The sequence below is a fragment of the Pristis pectinata genome, chromosome 12 (assembly GCF_009764475.1).
Source record: "Pristis pectinata isolate sPriPec2 chromosome 12, sPriPec2.1.pri, whole genome shotgun sequence".
NCBI lineage: Eukaryota > Metazoa > Chordata > Chondrichthyes > Rhinopristiformes > Pristidae > Pristis > Pristis pectinata.
The window spans coordinates 47,144,367-47,162,249 of NC_067416.1; the positions used below are offsets into that span (position 1 = coordinate 47,144,367).

The 17,883-nt window shown below is 42.0% G+C and overlaps 1 pseudogene; it reads left to right on the plus strand.

Annotated features, from left to right (window-relative positions):
- The first annotated feature begins 273 nt into the window (after nt 1-273).
- Nucleotides 274-15,114, plus strand: LOC127576968 (Ig heavy chain C region-like; annotated as a pseudogene).
- Nucleotides 15,115-17,883: the final 2,769 nt, after the last annotated feature.

Genomic DNA, 17,883 nt, shown 5'->3' on the forward strand with positions numbered 1-17,883 from the left:
TCGCAGAACAGGTTCCAATGATCCAAGAACCAGAAACCCTGCCCCCGCTGCAGATCCTCAGCCACACATTCATCTGTTCTATCTTCTATTCATGCCCTGACTAGCACGTGACACTGGAAGCTTTTCATCTTCTTTCCTAGCTCCCTATACTCAATGCGCAGGACCCCTTCTCCCTTTCTAACTACGTCGTTTGTGCCAATGTGCACCACGATCTCTGGCTGCTCACCCTCCTCCTTGAGAATGTTCTGCAGCGGCTCTAAGACGTCCTCGACCATGGCAGCCGGTCGGCAACACACCATTCTTGTGTCTCTGTTGTGGCTACAGAATCTCCTCTCTGCAATCGCTATTGCTCTGCCTGACTTCATCCTTCCCTGCAGAGCCTCTGAGGCGGTAACAGTGTCTCCGACATGCTGCTGCTGCTGCTGTGCCCTGATAGAACTTCCTCCAACAGTATCCAAAGCTGTAAACTTGTTGCTGATGGGAATGACCACAGGCGAATCCTGCACGGTCTGCCTGCTTTCTCTACGTTGCCTGGTGAATACCCAACAATCCGTACCTTAGGCACGGCCACGTCATTAGAACTCTAATCTAGAATCAAAAGGTGATAGGTGAATTAAACACTCTAAGAACGAATCTGGGCCACGTTGACGTCTTAGCATGTAATGACTTTTTATGAAGTTGAATCATTACTAAATTTCTGGTTGGTCAGCAGTAAGTCATTGTCTCAATTGTGGATTCCAGAACACGCAATAATTCTCAGAGATCTGAGCGTTGAAGAAATCTGGATCAACAAAACTGCCACCCTGGTGTGTGAAGTGAACTCCACAACCCCGATTGAGGTTTCCATCTTTTGTACAGTGGGTGGAAAGGAAAGGGTTGTCGGTGTTCAGATCGAACAAGCAACAAAGACCAGTTACCAGTATCTGACAGTCGGCCGCTTGACCAGCAACGTGGCGGAATCGGACAGCTGGATGGAATACACAAGCTCGGTGAGAGAAAATCAGTCGCTCTGGTATCAAAGCGGGCAGGAAAGACAAAAGGTGGGCACAGCAGCAACAATACAAATGCAAAACCATGTAGATGTTGCAAAAGCAACATAAACTACTGTATGTCAGGCAGCAGGGTGCAGAGGGAAACGGGCATGAAGTTACGAGGGGTGGAGCAAGGGTGATTATATTTTCTTGTTGAGGGCGAAAGTGGGATTTTTTCACAGTCGGTGCAGCTATAGGTAAATGTTAGTCATTGAGTCTTACAGCATTGAGTCCACTGAGTCTGATCCGGTCATCAAGCACCCATTTACATTAATTGGACACCAATTCTATTTTGTTTCCTCCACAATGCCACCAAATCCACCCTACGCCCCCCCACCCCCCCCCCCTCAGATTCTACCATTCACCTTCACACGTAGGATAATTTACAGTCGCCAGTTAAGCCAGCCATTGGCTTGTCTTTGCGATGTGGAAACCGGAGCACCTGGAGGAAACCCACGCTATCACACCTCAATCGTGTAAATTCCCGCATCCTAATTTGTGATCGTACCAGGGTTTCTGGAGCTTTGCGGCAGCAACTTTAATATATGAGCCATTGTGCCGCCCCACTCCAGTAATAGACATAGAATCATACAGCACAAAAACGGGCCATTCGCCCTAGGACGACCATGCCGAACTTTTAGTCCATCTACACTAATTCTACTTGCCTGGTGGCAGAAAAGTTTCCTTCTTTGTTTTGCATGTTTCATTGTGTGTCGGAATGCCTCTAAAACGTAGTGATTACAGCTGTCCCCACCAACCCTTCTGCTAGAGCGTTTCAGATATCAGCTACTCTCTGTGTACTTTTTTTCAAGAACATCCCCTCTAAAAAATCTTCTTAAACTTAAAACTATATCCTCGTGTTTTTGATATCCCTACCATGGGGAAAATATTTTGACAATCTGCCATATATATATTATAGGCTGAGATGTGACCTGATAAAATCGCGCGCGCGCACGCGCGCGTGTGTGTGTGTGTGTATATTACATACATGCAGTCTCTGTCTCTGTCGTAATACCTTATATATATTATATACAATCATATATGTGATATATATATATCACATCATATATACATATGATTTTATCAGGTCATATATATGATTTTATATATGATATATAAATCATATATCAGGTCACATCTCAGCCTCCTTCACTCCAGAGAAAACAAGCCCAACCTATCCAATCCCTCGCTCTAACGGAAGTTCTCCAATCCAGTTAACATACTGGTTAATCTAATATGCACTCTCTGCAGCGCAGTCACATCTTTCCCATAGTGTGGCGACCAGAACTGCTCATTATAGTCGTAGCACAGCTTAACGTGTATCTTGAACAGTTGCAACATAACTTCCAAACGTTTATTTTCTAAGCCTTGACCTAAGAAGGCAAGCATGCCATATTCCTTCTTTACCACCCGATCTGCATGTGTTGCCACCATGGACTTGAATCCCAAGGTATATTTGTCCATCAGCATTCCTTAATGCCCTGCCAATTACTGTAAACGACATAGACCATTTTGAACTCTCAAATGCATCAATTCGCATTTTTCGGAAATAAAGTCCATATACCATGTTCCGCCCAACTTTCCATCTGATCAATATTCTGTCAGAGCCTTTGTAAGCCTTCCTTGCTATCCACAGCACCACTAAATTTCCTGTCATGCCTCCTATATTCATAGTCAAGTCGTTAATATATATCATAAACAACAAAGGTCTCAGCACCAGTCCCTGTGGTACACCTCCAGTGAAAGACTTGATGTCCAGTGTCAGAACCAGCCAATTTTGGATCCAATAGGCCAGGAGTCTTTGGATCCCAGGTGTCTGAAATAATTAGACCAGCTCTCAGTTAGGAACCTTATCAAGTGGAAAAGAGGACGTTGTTTCCTCCTCCACAGTTCCTACAAGTTCTGTTGGGTACCCAGGGATTCATTTCAATCATGTTTCCGAAAAGCAGTTCTTGGAATATTAACCTTCTCTGGCAGCCGACCCAGTGAAGCCAAAGCTCCGCCTCTTGCCCCTTTCTCCAGAGGAGACTCAAGCTGAGAACACCGCTGCACTCACCTGCTTGATAAGAGGGTTGTACTCCGACGAAATATCGATTTCTGGGGATAAGGACGGAGCCACATTCCGCTCAAAAGCGGCCAGGTTCCCCACGGCGCTTCAACAGGACATGACCTTCAGCACGAAGAGACTTCTCTTTTTGACTGCAGCTGAGTGGAAGAAGGGTGCAACATACTCATGTGTCGTCTCGCACTAACATTCAAAACCCACCGTGAGGGAAAACATCAGGTCCCCCAAAGGTCAGGCCAACTGGTCAAAATACACACATGCAATCCGCTGTCTACATCCCAGTTAACAGCTAAAATCCAACAACAGTCTACAATGGTCAGAAATCGGGCACGGGAAGAGCAGATTGAATTTTAACGTGCGGCTGTAGAGATCAGGCTTCCGACATCGTCCGGTGGAACAACATGTATACACAACAACTGAGATGCCACACATATAATGGGATTTCTGTTGAATATGGGGAGTGCAACTGTATGGAAATATTAATATGCTCTACGAGTTATAGGATCCCAGTAATGTAAAGCTGTAACTAATGTGTGGACAGTAATTGATCAATAACAACATAACTCCTTGCGATTTTTGAATGAAATCCGCGAACATCGATGGATGGATCACACTTGTAATTACACTCTAAGGTTAAGGTGAAATATGATTCATGGACATGAATTAGCGCACTAATAACTCACAGGCAGGAAATAAATTATTTAATGATAAGTCCTCAATGTGTGTGGCGCGCAAATCGGAGTGAGGACCCAGTCCATTTTTTTTATAAATTCACTGCTGGGCAGCTTTGCGATTGTAGACAATTTTCAAATTGCACTGTTCAGTGATTGGAGAAACAATGGGTGGAACCAATTCTTGTGAGGCATTGTGCATTAAGAATTAAAACCTTTCGCAAGGGAGAGCCGAATAACGTCTGTTTGGAGCATATTCCATTTGACGAGAGCGAACTCATCTCGCATATGTTCATTTTTTAAACCTTTGTTTCTAACTAGATAAAAATGTTCATATGATAATGATTCTTCCGAGAGACGGGGAAAATTTCAGACTAACGTGCATTTACTTAAATGTAAGAAGTATCATGTATAAGGGTGATGAACTGAGAGCTTGGATAAGTACATGGGACTATGATATTGTGGCTCTTGCAGAGACTTGGTTGTCACCAGGGCAGGAATGGATATTGAATATTCCTGGATTTCAGTGTTTTAAAAGGAAAAGGGAGGGAGGAGAAGAGGAGGAGGGGTGGCGATGCTGGTCAGGGATACTATTACAGCAGCAGATAGGGTGGATAATGTAGAAGGATCCTCTACAGCGTCAGTATGGGTGGAAGTTAGGAACAAGAAAAGAGCATTTATTCTACTGGGAGTATCCCATATGCTCTCCGGTAGCAGCAGGGATACTGAGATGCAGATTCGGAGGCAGATTTTCGAAAGGTGCATGAATAACAGGGTTGTTATTATGGTCGACTTCAACTTCCCAAATATTGATTGGCACCTGCTTAATGCCAAAGGCATGGACGGGGTAGAGTTTGTTAAGTGTGTCCAGGACGGATTCCTGCCACAGTATGTTGACAGGCCAACTAGAGGGAATGCCATATTAGATCTAGTATTAGGTAATGAATCGGGTCAGGTGACAGATCTCTCAGTGGGTGAGTATCAGGGTGACAGTGACCACCGCTCCATAACCTTTAGCATTGTCATGGACAAGGATAGGAGCAAAGGGGATGGGATGATATTTAATTGGGGAAGGGCAAATTATAAGGCTATAAGGCTAGAACCTGAGTGTGTATATTGGGATGACAATTTTGAAGAGAAATGTACCATGGAGATGTGGTCGATGTTCCGGGATCTCTTGCAGGATGTTAGGAATAAATTTGTCCCGATGAGACAGAGAAAGAATGGCAGGGTGAAAGAACCATGTGTGTCAAGAGAGGTGGAACAACTGGTTAGGAAGAAGAAGGCAGGATACATAAGGTGTAAGAAGCAATGATCAGATAGGGCTCGTGGGGAATATAGAGTAGCAAGGAAGGAACTGATAAGGGGCTGAGGAGAGCAAGAAGGGGGCATGAAAAGGCTTTGGCGTTGAGGGTTAAGGAGAATTCCAAGGCTTTTTTCTCGTAAGTGAAGAGCAGAAGGATGACAAGTATAAAGGTAGGGCTGATTTGAGACAAAGGTGGGAAGACGTGCCTGGAAGCTGTGGAAGTGGGTGAGGTTCTCAATGAATACTTCTCTTCAGTATTCACTAGAGAGACAGGGGTCTTGATGACGCTGAGGACAGTGTTGGTAAGGTCAATGTTCTAGAGCGTGTAGATATCAAAAGAGAGGATGTGTTGGAGCTGTTAGAAAATATTAGGACAAATAAGTCCCCAGGACCTGACTGAATTTTCCTCAGGCTGCTTCGGGAGGCGAGGGAGGAGTTTACTGAACCGTTGGCTAGGATCGTTGAGTCCTCGTTGTCCATGGGATTGGTACTGGAAGATTGGAGGGTGCCAAATGCTGTCCCCGTATACGAAAAAGGTAGTAGGGATAGTCTAGGGAATTACAGAACAACGGGATTTACGTCTGTGGTGGGCAAGCTGTTGGAAAGGATTCTAAGAGACAGGATCTATGAGCATTTAGAGAATCGTGTACTGATTAGGGACAGCCAGCATGGCTTGGTGAAGGGAAGATCATGTCTCACACGCCTGAAGGAGTTCTTTAGAAGTGACTAAGAAGATGAGGGTAGAGCAACTGATCTGGTCTTCTTGGATTTTAGTAAGGCATTTGAAAAGGTTTCATATGGTAGGCTTCTTCAGAGGGTCAGAGGGCATGGGATCCAGGGAGGCTTGGCCATGTGGATACAGACTTGGCTTGCCTATAGAAAGTGGAGAGTTATGGTGGAGAGAGTGCATTCAAATAGGAGGGCTGTGACTAGTGGTGTCCCACAAGGATCTGTTCTGGGACCTCTACTTTTCGTGATATTTACTAATGACTTGGATGAAGGGGAGAAAGGGTGGGTTAACAAGTTTGCAGACGACACAAAGGTCGATGTTGTTGTCGATAGTGTGGAGGGCTGTCGAACCTTGTAGTGGGATGTTGATAGGATGCAGAGCTGGGCTGTGAAGTGGCAGATGGAGTTTAATGCAGAGAAGTGTGAGTTGTTACAGCTTGGAAGGACAAACTCCAAGGAGGAGTACAAGGTTAATGGCAGGATTCTGGGTAGTGTGGAGGAGCAGCGGGATCTGGGGGTTCATATGCACAGATCACTGAACGTTATCTTTCAGGTGATCACAAGATGAAATAAGACAAGGGAGCAGAAGTAGGCCATTCGGCCCATCGAGTCTGTTCCAAAGAAAAGGAGAAAAAGAAAAAAAAGAAATTGGGGGGTGGGTAGTCTGCTCCATGAGGGAAGAAACCATTCTAACCCCAATTTCCGGCATTATCCCATATCCCTTGATACCTTGACTAATTAGATATCTATCTGTCTCCTCCTTAAACTCCTCCAATGATCTGGCCTTTACTGCTGTGCGTGGCAAGGTATTCCATAAATTCACTACCCTTTGGCTAAAGAAACTTCTCCTCATCTCTGTTTTAAACCTGTACCCTCTAATTCTAAGATTGTGCACTATGGTCCCGGACTCACCCACCAAGGGAAAGAGCTTGGCCACATCTACTCTGTTCAGTCCTTTCAACTATTTAAATTATCCTATGTGGTCCCCTCTCATTCTCTGTACTCCAGTGGGTACAGTCCAAGAGCCGACAAACGCTCATGATATGTAAGCCCTTTCATTCCCGGAATCATCCTCGTAAATCTCCTCTGAACACTCTCCATCCTTCCCAAGATATGGGGTCCAAAATTGCACACAGTGTTCCAAATGAGACCTCACTAGTGCCCTGTAGAGACTCATCAACGCTTCCTTACTTTTATGCATTACACCTCTCGAAATGAATTTTAACATAACATTCGCTTACCTACCGCCCATCCGACCTGGTGGTTAAAATTTAGGGTATCCTGCACGAGTACCCCTCTTCCCTTTGTACTTCTGTACTTTGAATTGTCTCCCCTTCTAGATAATAATCTGCCCGTTTATTTCTGTTTTCAGAGTGTACAACTGCATATTTCTCAACATTCATCTCATATATACTTGCTCATTCTCCTAAACTATCTAGGTCTCTCTGCAACCTTCCTCTCTCCTCAATACTCCCTACTCCTCCACCTATCCTAGTGTCATCTGCAAACTTAGACACAAAATCATTTACTCCATCATCCAAATCGTTAATGTACAGAGTAAAACGAAGCGGCCCCAACACCGACCCCTGCGGAACACCACTAGTAACCAGTAGCCAACCAGAACAGGATCATTTTATTCCCACCCTTTGCTTTCTGCAAAACAGACAATGTTCCACCCATTCTGTTATTCTACCTGTCATTTCATGTCCTCTCATCTTATTAATCAGTCTCTTGTGCGGCACCTTGTCGAAGGCCTTTTGAAAGAGTAAATAAACAATACCTACCGCCCCTCCCTTATCCACCCTTCCTGAGATTTCTTCAACAAACTCCAATAGGTTGGTCAGGCAGGATCTTCCCTTCACGAAACCATGTTAGCTTGGACGCATCTTGCCTTGCACCTCGAGGTATTCCATAACCTCATCCTTGAGGATCAATTCTAATAACTTTCCCACCACCGATGTCAGACTAATAGAATTGTAATATCCTTAATGCTGCCTCCCACCTGTTTATACAGCGGAACCACATTTGCGACCTTCCAGTCCTCCGGCAACATGCCGGAGTCTATCGATTCCTGGAAAATTATCACCAGTGCCTCTGCAATCTCTAAAGCCACCTCGTTCAGAAGCCGGGGATGCACCTCATCCGGCCGGGAGACTTATCAGTCTTTAGTCCATTTACTTTTCTTTGCACATTCTCTCTAGTAGTTTTAACTGAACTCAGTTCCATTCCTTGAGACCCCTGACTATCTGCTATATTTCTGATGTCCTCCACAGTGAAGACCGATGCAAAATACTCATTTAGTTCGTCTGCTATCTCTTTATAATCCGTTATAATCTCTCCCGCACCGTTATCGATTGGTCCTATATCAACCCGTGTCTCTCTTTTACTCCTTATCTTTTTTAAAAAAAACTTAGTATTTTTCGAATGTTATCTCCCAACTTTCTTTCATAATTCATCTTTTCTTTCCTAATGACCTTCTTAGCTTCTTTCTGCACGTTTTTAAAAGTTTCCCAGTCTTATGTTTTCCCACTAATTTTTGCTTCCTTGTATGCCCTCCCATTTGCTTTTATTTTAGCATTCACCCCTCTCTCGTTATCCACATTCGTGCCTTTTTTCCCTTCAAAACCTTTTTTTCTTGTAACATGCATTTTCCTTATTTCTTGTAGAAATTCCATCCATTTCTGCTCTGCCATCCCTCCAATCAATATTGACCAGCACCTCTCTAATGCAACTCTAATTTCCTTTGTTCCACTGATATATCGAAGCACCAGTTATCAGCTTCTCCTTCTCAAATTTGAAACTGATTTCAATCACTCCTTCCTAATGGTTCCTTTACCACTGGTGGATAGGGTAGTTAAGAAAGCTTTTGTGATGTTAGCTTTCGTAAGTCTTGGGATCGAGTTTAAGAGCTGCGAGGTAATGATGGAGCTCTATAAAACTCTGGTTATACCACACTTGGAATACAGTGTCCAATTCTGGTCGCCTCATTATAGGAAGGATGTGGAAGCGTTCGAAAGGGTGCAGTGGATATTTACCAAGATGCTGCCTGGTTTGGTGTGTATGGATTCTGAGGAGAGACTAAGAGAGCTAAGGCTTTACTCATTGGAGAGAAGGAGGATGAGGGGGACATGATAGAGGTATACAAAATATTAAGAGGAATAGACAGAGTGGACAGCCAGCGCCACTTTTCCAGGACATCAATGCTCAATACAAGAGGTCATGGCTTTCAAGCAATGGGTGGCAAGTTCAAGGGAGATATCAGAGGGTGGTTTTTCACCAAGAGAGTGGTTGATGAATGCAATACGCTGCCTGGGGTGGTGGTGGAGGCAGATATGTTGGTGAAGTTCAAGATATTGTTAGATAAGCATATGGAGGAATTTAAATTGTGGGATATGTGGAAGGAAGGGGTCAGATAGTCTTAGGCGTCGTTTAAAGGTCTGCACAACATGGTGGACCGAAGGGCTTGTGTTGTGCTGTATTGTTCGATGGTTCTATGGTTCTATGGACTTTTTCATCCTAATTTTGGCGAGTTTTGCTTTTCATTTCGCTTGGTGATAGCCGGGGTTTCAATGATATCCAACCCTTACGTAGCAAGAACACCTCCGTGAACAAGGGGATGGTCAGGCCACGAAGTAGTAAGTTCTGACTAGACTGTGACTGTGTTGTGGGAAAACTGAAAGGTAGTACTTTGAATATCGATACGAAGTCATATTTATAAACTATAGTCCTTTGGAGCATTTTGTCCCATTCCACAAGGAAGACAGTGTACTCGAGCAACAATTGTTCCAGTAATGAAAACTTACCCTGGGGAACAAAAAGCGCCTATAGCTCCACACACAAAGAAACAGGAGGAAAACAACAGGTCAGGCTGTATCAACCGAGGGAAACAGTTCTGAAGGGCTTTGGCCCAGTCCAGGTGAAGGATCTCCGTCCGAAAAGTTACCTGCCCATTTCTATCCTTCAACCCCGCATCACCCGCTGAGTTACTTCAGCTTTTTGTGTGTTGCTGCAGATTCCAGAATCTAGAGTCTCTTGTGTCTTCGAGCCCAGAGCTAATTGGTCCAATGCAATTACAGCACAGAAGCCGACGCCGCATTGTGAATAATTGGCGAGGCAATTCCTGTCCCCCGAAAGTAAGGCGATTCGAATCCATTTAATTAACGACCAGTCAGTGCATTCCAAATCATTGCCAAACCGCAATTACCCACCAGCAACGTGCTCATTAATGCCAAATTTGGGTTTCGCCAGGACCATGAGAAGGCCAAACTTATCAGAACATTGGGTCAAACGTGGACCACATATGTGGTAAACCTGAAATCGATTGACAATGGGAAAACAGTGCGATGGCTGGAACCACAACTTTAACAGCCTTCTGTGCTAGTTTTAGCCTTACAACATTTCAGTGTATATGTTTGCACTGCTCAGAAACCATTGACTGTGTATACAGATCATAACCCATTGGTATTTCTGAGCCCAGTCAAAAACAAGAACAAAAGGCTGTTAAACTGGAGTTTAATTTTGCAAGAGTTTGATCTTTGATAACTCACATTAAAGGCAAAGATAACATGATTGATGATTGTCTTTCTCGATGTTAAATGGGAAACATATATCTTTACTAATCTGATATTCTGTAATTGTAAAGCATGATAATTATTAACATTACTAACAATATGTGCGGTAAAAATTTTTCTTGGGAAAATTCTTCTTGGGTGAGAGGTGTTACTGACTCAGTAAATGTCCTTTTAAGATAAGAGATAGTTGTGTGTGTGTGAGTGTGTGTGGGGCGTGCTTACGTCAACAGAAGGTAGCAGACGTAATGACGTTGTTGAAGAAATCAGTCTGTCGAAGAGAGAGAGAGAGAGAGAGAGAGAGAGAGAGAAAAGGGAGAGAGACACCAGCCTGCCAGTTTCTCTATCGATGGATGAGAAACAATATCTGTGTCTGCCACTGAAATCCACAGATGGAAATTGGAAGTAATCCGTTGGAGTTCACTTTGTTGCTGACCTGTAGAAGGAAACAGGTATTTGTGTGGACGACCACGATTCGGATGTTTTTCGGGGTGAGGAAGTCACTACCGAGTGAACACTAAAGTGTCGTTTCGGTTCCATCGTGGAACATTTGGATTTCGTAATTACTCTCTAAATGTTCTCTACTTCTACGTCTTATCTTCAGACAACAATGGTTGTTGAAGAAGCCTTTGCTCATGTTTCACCTTATGGTTTGCTGAACTGAACTTTAATAACCATTCCTGGACTTGGAGTTTGGGACTTTGCTGCACACACACGAAGAGTTTAGTTTTGGGGGTTAATAACAAGGTTTAACATTTATACTTCTTCCATACTAACATTTTTACTTTTGTTTTTTTCGTATTATCATAAGTAGTGATTAATGAAATAGTTCTCGACACTGAATCATGACTCAGTGTGTTTCTTTTTTTTTTGCTGGTTCGTAACAAAATAATGAGGATTAATTACCCAGGCACCATTACATCATCGTAAGTGATTCTCGGAGCTGTGCCTAACTACCTTCAGCTACTTCATTCATGCACTTCTTTTCATAGTAAGGTCAGATATTCAATTCTGAATTCATATTGTTCAAATATATTCACAACACTTCAACAAATGAGGCTGTCCATGCCTGCTTGCTATTCCAACATTGTCTGCGAGTGCCAAGTAATAATTATACCACGTACGTCTCAGGCAATAACTATCTGCTGAAATACAGTTATAACAACCTACTCAACATTCAACGTTTCACGCTGAGCACAAACACTTCTCAGTTTTGACCATTTACCGCATTCCCTATCTTTCTACTCATTTCTAGTAAAGTCAATGGCCTCTCTTTGACCCCTTATGTTCTTTCTGTTAAGTACTTGTCCATTTATTTTCTTGTCCACATCCCACTAAAGTCGCTGTGAATCCTCATCACAGCCCACAATGCCACCTGCTTTGTATTCTTAGCAAACATGGACATATTGCACATAGTCCGCACAGTCAAGTCATTGAAATAGACTGAGAGCAACTGAGGTCCCAGTACCGATCGCCGCGATACCCTATTAGCTCCTGCCTTCCCGGCCATAAGCCCTGATTTCCTCCGCCAATGGCGAAGATCCGCTGTACCGTGTAACATATACAAAATGCACTGTTGTGATTTACCAACACTACTCTGACAGTATCCCCGAAACCCCAGCCACCAAGATGGACAAAGGCTTTGGAGACACAAGAATGCTTTTACTCATATGTTCTCTTCCAGGCGCATCACATTCTCACTTGGAAATTAATCGTCTTTCCTTCATCTTCACATAGTTCTACATGCTGCCCAAGAGCAGTGCTGGTTTTGACTCAGCATAAACACTGCAACAGTTCAGGAATTCAACTCACTTTATCAAAGGCAATTCTGGATGGTAAATAAATGTTTGTCATACCAGCTGCATCCATGTTCCGTAACAATATGTTTTTAAAAAAAAAATCATCAAATACCGGTTTATTTTGAAAGTAAATTATTCATCTTTCACCGGCCAGTTTTTTCACCTTCGATCTTCGCTGAGTTTACTATGGATGTTTGCAAGTTAAACTGGGTCACGGACGTCAAGGTTACCAAGGAGAGCCCATATCCCTTTTCTGGTAGAAGTAGTCATCTCTGTGACTCCATTGACGCAAGAATTGAATAGAACGCAACACGATCTCTGCAAAATAGGTTATTGATCATTGCATTTTCTGGTGGCCTAGCAAGAGCGTTCACTTCTGGACACATACTCAGGGGACGTTCGTGGTGGCTGTCCTGGAGTAACTTCAGCCCGCATATATAAAGCATCTTTAGGGGCTCACACTGCTAAAGGAGTTGCAAGAAAATAAATGTATATTAAGGTAATTTTGCGAGCTGCTTCTTTATAAGGAGACTGAGGCGCATATTTTAATAATAGGATGATTCCACATAATACAATTCACAGGATACGTTTTCTGCGGTTATTTATTTCACTCCGTCCTTTGCGTTTAAATCATTTGGAGGACTCACATTTATTTCTCACTTGGTAATACATTTGCTGCCCCTCACCATCCAACCGACCTTCCAACACCTCGACCATCATCATCAAGGAGGAGCAGTATTTGGAAATCAAAATATATGCAAATCTAATACAACAGATCTTATGATGTGTGCTATGGCATTTAAGGATTGATGTCAATTAATGCAGCTGAATCAGGGATCTCATTACCTGTTCATACCCGAACGAAAAAGGAAGTTATCCTCATTGCCCCATAAACACTTTGCTCCACATTGTCCTCTGTCGGATTGGCATCATGGAATGACTTGGGCAAATTTTAGTGTAAAAAAATTAAATCCTATTGTACTTTATGGAATGCTTTGGATATTAAAGTTATTTTTATAGGTAAATAAATTGCAGAAGGTTTCGATAATTTTAGAGTATCCATTCAGTAAGAACTCACCAGAAATATGTTCACTCCATTACATTTTATAGAAATATAAGATATAGAAACCGTTTCAATTTGAAATTAAAGGCACGTTTTCATATTTCTGGTGCAATCACTTCCACGAAATATTTCGGGAAATATTGGACAGAAGAATGTCAGTTCTGTAAAATGATGGTGCACTGAATGTCAACCAAACAATGGCACTCTTTTTTAGAAGTTATTTTATGCTTTTGATTTATTTTTCAAAGCGCATTATACTCCATTCATAACGGAGGTAATGGTTGACACTGAGTGTAACTTTCCGCTTATGTGTCCCAGCCGGACAATCTGGTTTTAGAATAAAACCATGGATTGTAAGAGGGAAACGATTTGGCCATTTTATGTGAAGCACCTTAGAGGCAGCCACGTTCAGGCTACGGATAACATTTGCCTTGGATCTTTAGTCAATCGAATGGGTGAACGTTTGCATCCGAGGAACGGGGGAAATTAGTGACAGTTACAGTTATGTCAACATAATTCCTGCATTGTGGTATTAATGAGTGGAAATATTATTGAGTAAATCATCCAACGAAGACAGAGGATCCGAGCTATTAAGGCGGGTGTGCATTACTGGCTAAGAAGAAATAATCGGAGAAAATACAGTAAGCGGAACTATTAGTTTATCTTAACCTGGTTGAAATTGTTATTATCCGCAGCTTGAACATGGCAATTTGAAAATAATAATTTCTCTCTTTTGTTTCCAGAGGATTGCAGTGAGACTGACCTTACTGCCTCCATACATAAACCATCCTTTGAAGAGATCTGGATGCTTCCGAGAGCAACCATTGTTTGTGAAGTGATTTACGCCGATTTACAAAACGTCAAAGTCTCCTGGCGTGTTGCGAGGCATCTAAGAATGGAAGGAGTAGATACCCATGGTCCTGAGTGCAGGAAAAGTAAATCCGCCATCGTCAGCAAGCTGAAGGTCAGCGTGGAGGATTGGAACAGTGGGGTTGAATACCTATGTCTCGTAGAAGACAGTGAACTGCCAACACCAGTGAAAGTCTCCACCAAAAATTCCAAGGGTAAGCGCAATTAACCGTCGATCAGAGACCACCACATTGTCCATAAAATAAACTTCGGGACATTGCCAGTCATCATCTAGTCAATAGAATGAAAAATTGAATCGTCCTTCAGCTGTTGGTCTGCGTTCAACATATAATGCTAGACCGCAACCCAAATAGAAAAGAATATTGAAAACACATCTGGTTGCGTAGGATAATAATAAACACTTACCCAGAAATGCAACTGCAAAATTCTGAACGATAATTTTATTGACAAGAGGGTATATACAACTCTTATTTATTTGGCAAGCGTGCAAGCGCTGTATCAGAATGCTGATCTCATTTGTTGAGTTCATTGATATTCACGTTGAGTTAATTGACCTCAGCTGAGACCCGTGAAGAGACAGAATAAAGTTCAGGTCACAGACAGAACAAGTTTAACAGATTTTGCTCTCTGTCCAGTTGCTGAAATGCAACGTCCGAAAAGTACTTACTGCACCCATCATCGGATGAGATTCAAGCGGAGAAAGCAGGGACCCTACTTTGCCAAGCCACCGGTTTTTACCTGGAAGATATATACATCGGCTGGATGGCCAATGACATACTTTTGGATTCGTGATACGCCATCCAACCTGACACCTATAAGGAAAGCGGCTCCAGCTCAGATGCCAGCAAACTAAACGTGACGGCAGAGGACTGGGAGAAGGGGACCACCTTTAGCTGTTTGGTTTGAGATCCGTCCCTCCCGACGAATTTGGTCAGAAGTAAAGTAAATCTCGCGGTAAACCTACGTTCATGTGTCACTCTTTCTAACCGACAGTTTTAAATACTGCGTCTAATTCTCCGTGATTTACTGGCTAATAATATGGAAGTGTTGTCTTGTGAAGTTAAATTCACAGCTTTTAGAGCTTACGAATCGGTCACTTTCATTTTTATTACAAACCGTCGTCACCCTGCAGATTATGCTTCAACTGCTGAGATATTTCACGAACCTCATCATCCGAGAAAATTGTGATCAGCAACCGAAAACATTAAACGGGTTTTGATCTTGTAGTAATTTTCAAATACTTCAGAGATATTAGCAAGTTATTGAATAGCCAGAAGATGGCGTTTTATCCTGTATGTAGCCTTACATTGCAATACATGCAGAATGAAAACCTCCTGGCTTCCCGATATCTACTTTTATCTTTGCAATTCAGAGGAAATAGATGATTCAGTTTCATGCATTAATTTCCCTGATGTGTGGTACACTTCCATTCTCTCGCTTTTCACAAACGTTGATTGAGGCGGAGAGTCCTGTGATTGGGCAATCTCCAGGGAATTTATCAGGTTACACAGATCCTTGCTGTTCATGGTAGATCAGATTTGAGAACTCATTAGATTAGTGCGGAGTTTATTGGTGGCGCTCTATGGAATAAGTTATAATTTGGCTTTGGTCCAATCACTTTTTAACCTTCTATTTACCATCTTTAATAATTCTTTCACAATACTGGCACAAGCTAAATTTTGATTTTTAACTGTTGAAATGAACACCAGATATTAAAGCGTCAGCTTATGGTAAAGGTAATGGAGATCAACCTACTTTGGAAGTTATTTCTAATCTGCATAGACAGTTCGATCGAAGCTTTGCCGAATTGAAGTCCATTTGAACGGACTTTAAAGACAGGAAAACGCCAAACAAAGGCAACTAATTGCTGAACTCGACCAATCTGGTAAAGAGCGAGATGCCAAACTGCACTCACTTGAAACAGCCTTAATTACGATCAATAAAAACCTGGAAAAGCAACAACAGATGATCATCGACCTGGAAGGACGCAGCAAGAGGAAAAATTTAAGAATCTTGTTTTTTTTTCCAGAGAACACCGAGACTGGTAACCCTACGGAATTCTTTTCTAAACTTCTGGTCTATGTGTTTGGTGCCGAAATGTTCCCGCTTCAACCCATTCTCGACAGATCTCACAATGCATTAAGATCCAAACCTGCTCCAGACCAAATCCTCGGCCAGTAATATTGAGATTTCATTATGTCAACATCAAGGAACTCTTGATTCGTACCGCTCGTGGAGTGGAATGATTCAATTTAAACAATGGAAGTTTCGAATAGTTGAAGATTACACCCCAGAAGTTATGAAAGTAAGGCTGACCTAAGAACCAATTACGGCTCATCTCTATCAAAGCAATTATCAGCCTGCATTATTATTCCCAGCAAGGTTGAGAATTACACTCCCTGATAAATCTCGCAAATGGTTTACATCTGTCCAAGAGGCCGAATAATTTCTTATGAACTAGCTTTTAATTTTAGAAGTTCAGAGATGAGAAGAGACACAGTGTTTTTCCTTTGATTTACTGCCTACTTGCCTTATTATCAATTAACTTTTAGACTTAAACCATTTCTTTTCCTTCTTTTAATATGTTTAATATTTTGTTTTAATAATAATTAAGAAATTAACAAAATGACTGATCGTTTGCTTTCTTTTAGTAATAACTATGAAACTGTACCTTCTAAATGTCGACTGTTAACGCCGCTTGGCTCTGTTTTAATCTCACAACTGTGATTGTTAGTTCGATAACTTTGTTTTGACTATGACGATAGCTTTTAGACTAAACATGGGTGGTTTATATATTTTCTGTAACGTGGACTACTGGCACCAATATATCTGGGGTTAGTTCAAATATAGATTAGCTTTCTGGCTGCCTATTGGCCAGTTTTCGGGCTGTTGGGGGAGGGGGTGGGGCTGTTATCAGTTTTTTTTTCCTTGTGGACTAAACTACAAAGTTTTCAGATTTGTCGTGATATGCCCTTCCTCTTTGAACTTTTTTTTTACTTCTTCCTGCTGGTGAGACTCGCGTATAGCAAGATTAACCCTCTACATACCAAATGTTTTTTAATCTGTTAAAATGGATAAGGATATTCATTTTATTTCATGGAATGTTAATGGCTTAAAAATCCGGTCAAGCGCAGGAAGATCTATAAAGATTTTCACAGCTTAAATGCTTAGGTCATTTTTGCTCAGGAGACTCACATCAGGAAGAAGGATAATCAACTTTTATATAGATTTTGTAGGGGTCAACAGTTCCATTGAAATTCACAAGCACAAGTGAAAGGAATCTATGTTTATAGACTCCTCAATTTCGTTTGTCTATCATGAGACAATATCAGCACAAATGGTAGATTTTTATTAATGACTGGTCTACTTCATAATAAAAAAGTCGTTATGGTTAATGCTTATGCACCCAACCTAGATCACCCTGCATTTGTTAAACATCTGTTTGCATTTTTTCCTAATTTAAATGAATACACTTTGATAATGGGTTGAGATTTCAACTGCTGCCTAAACCCTACGATGGATAGATCTGTGTCAAATTCTGCACTTCCAAACAAATCCGCTGTCTTTATTAACTCCTTCTCAGTTGAATCCGGAATGTTAGGTGTTCAGAGATTTCTACAACCATATGAGAAAGAATTTTCATTCTTTTCTCATGTCTACCATAATTACTCGAGGATTGATTTTTTTTATTGATGCTAGACTAGCTCCACTTACTACGTCTGTAAATACGATGCAATTGCGATTTCTGATCATGCACCATTGAAACTATCAATTAAATTAC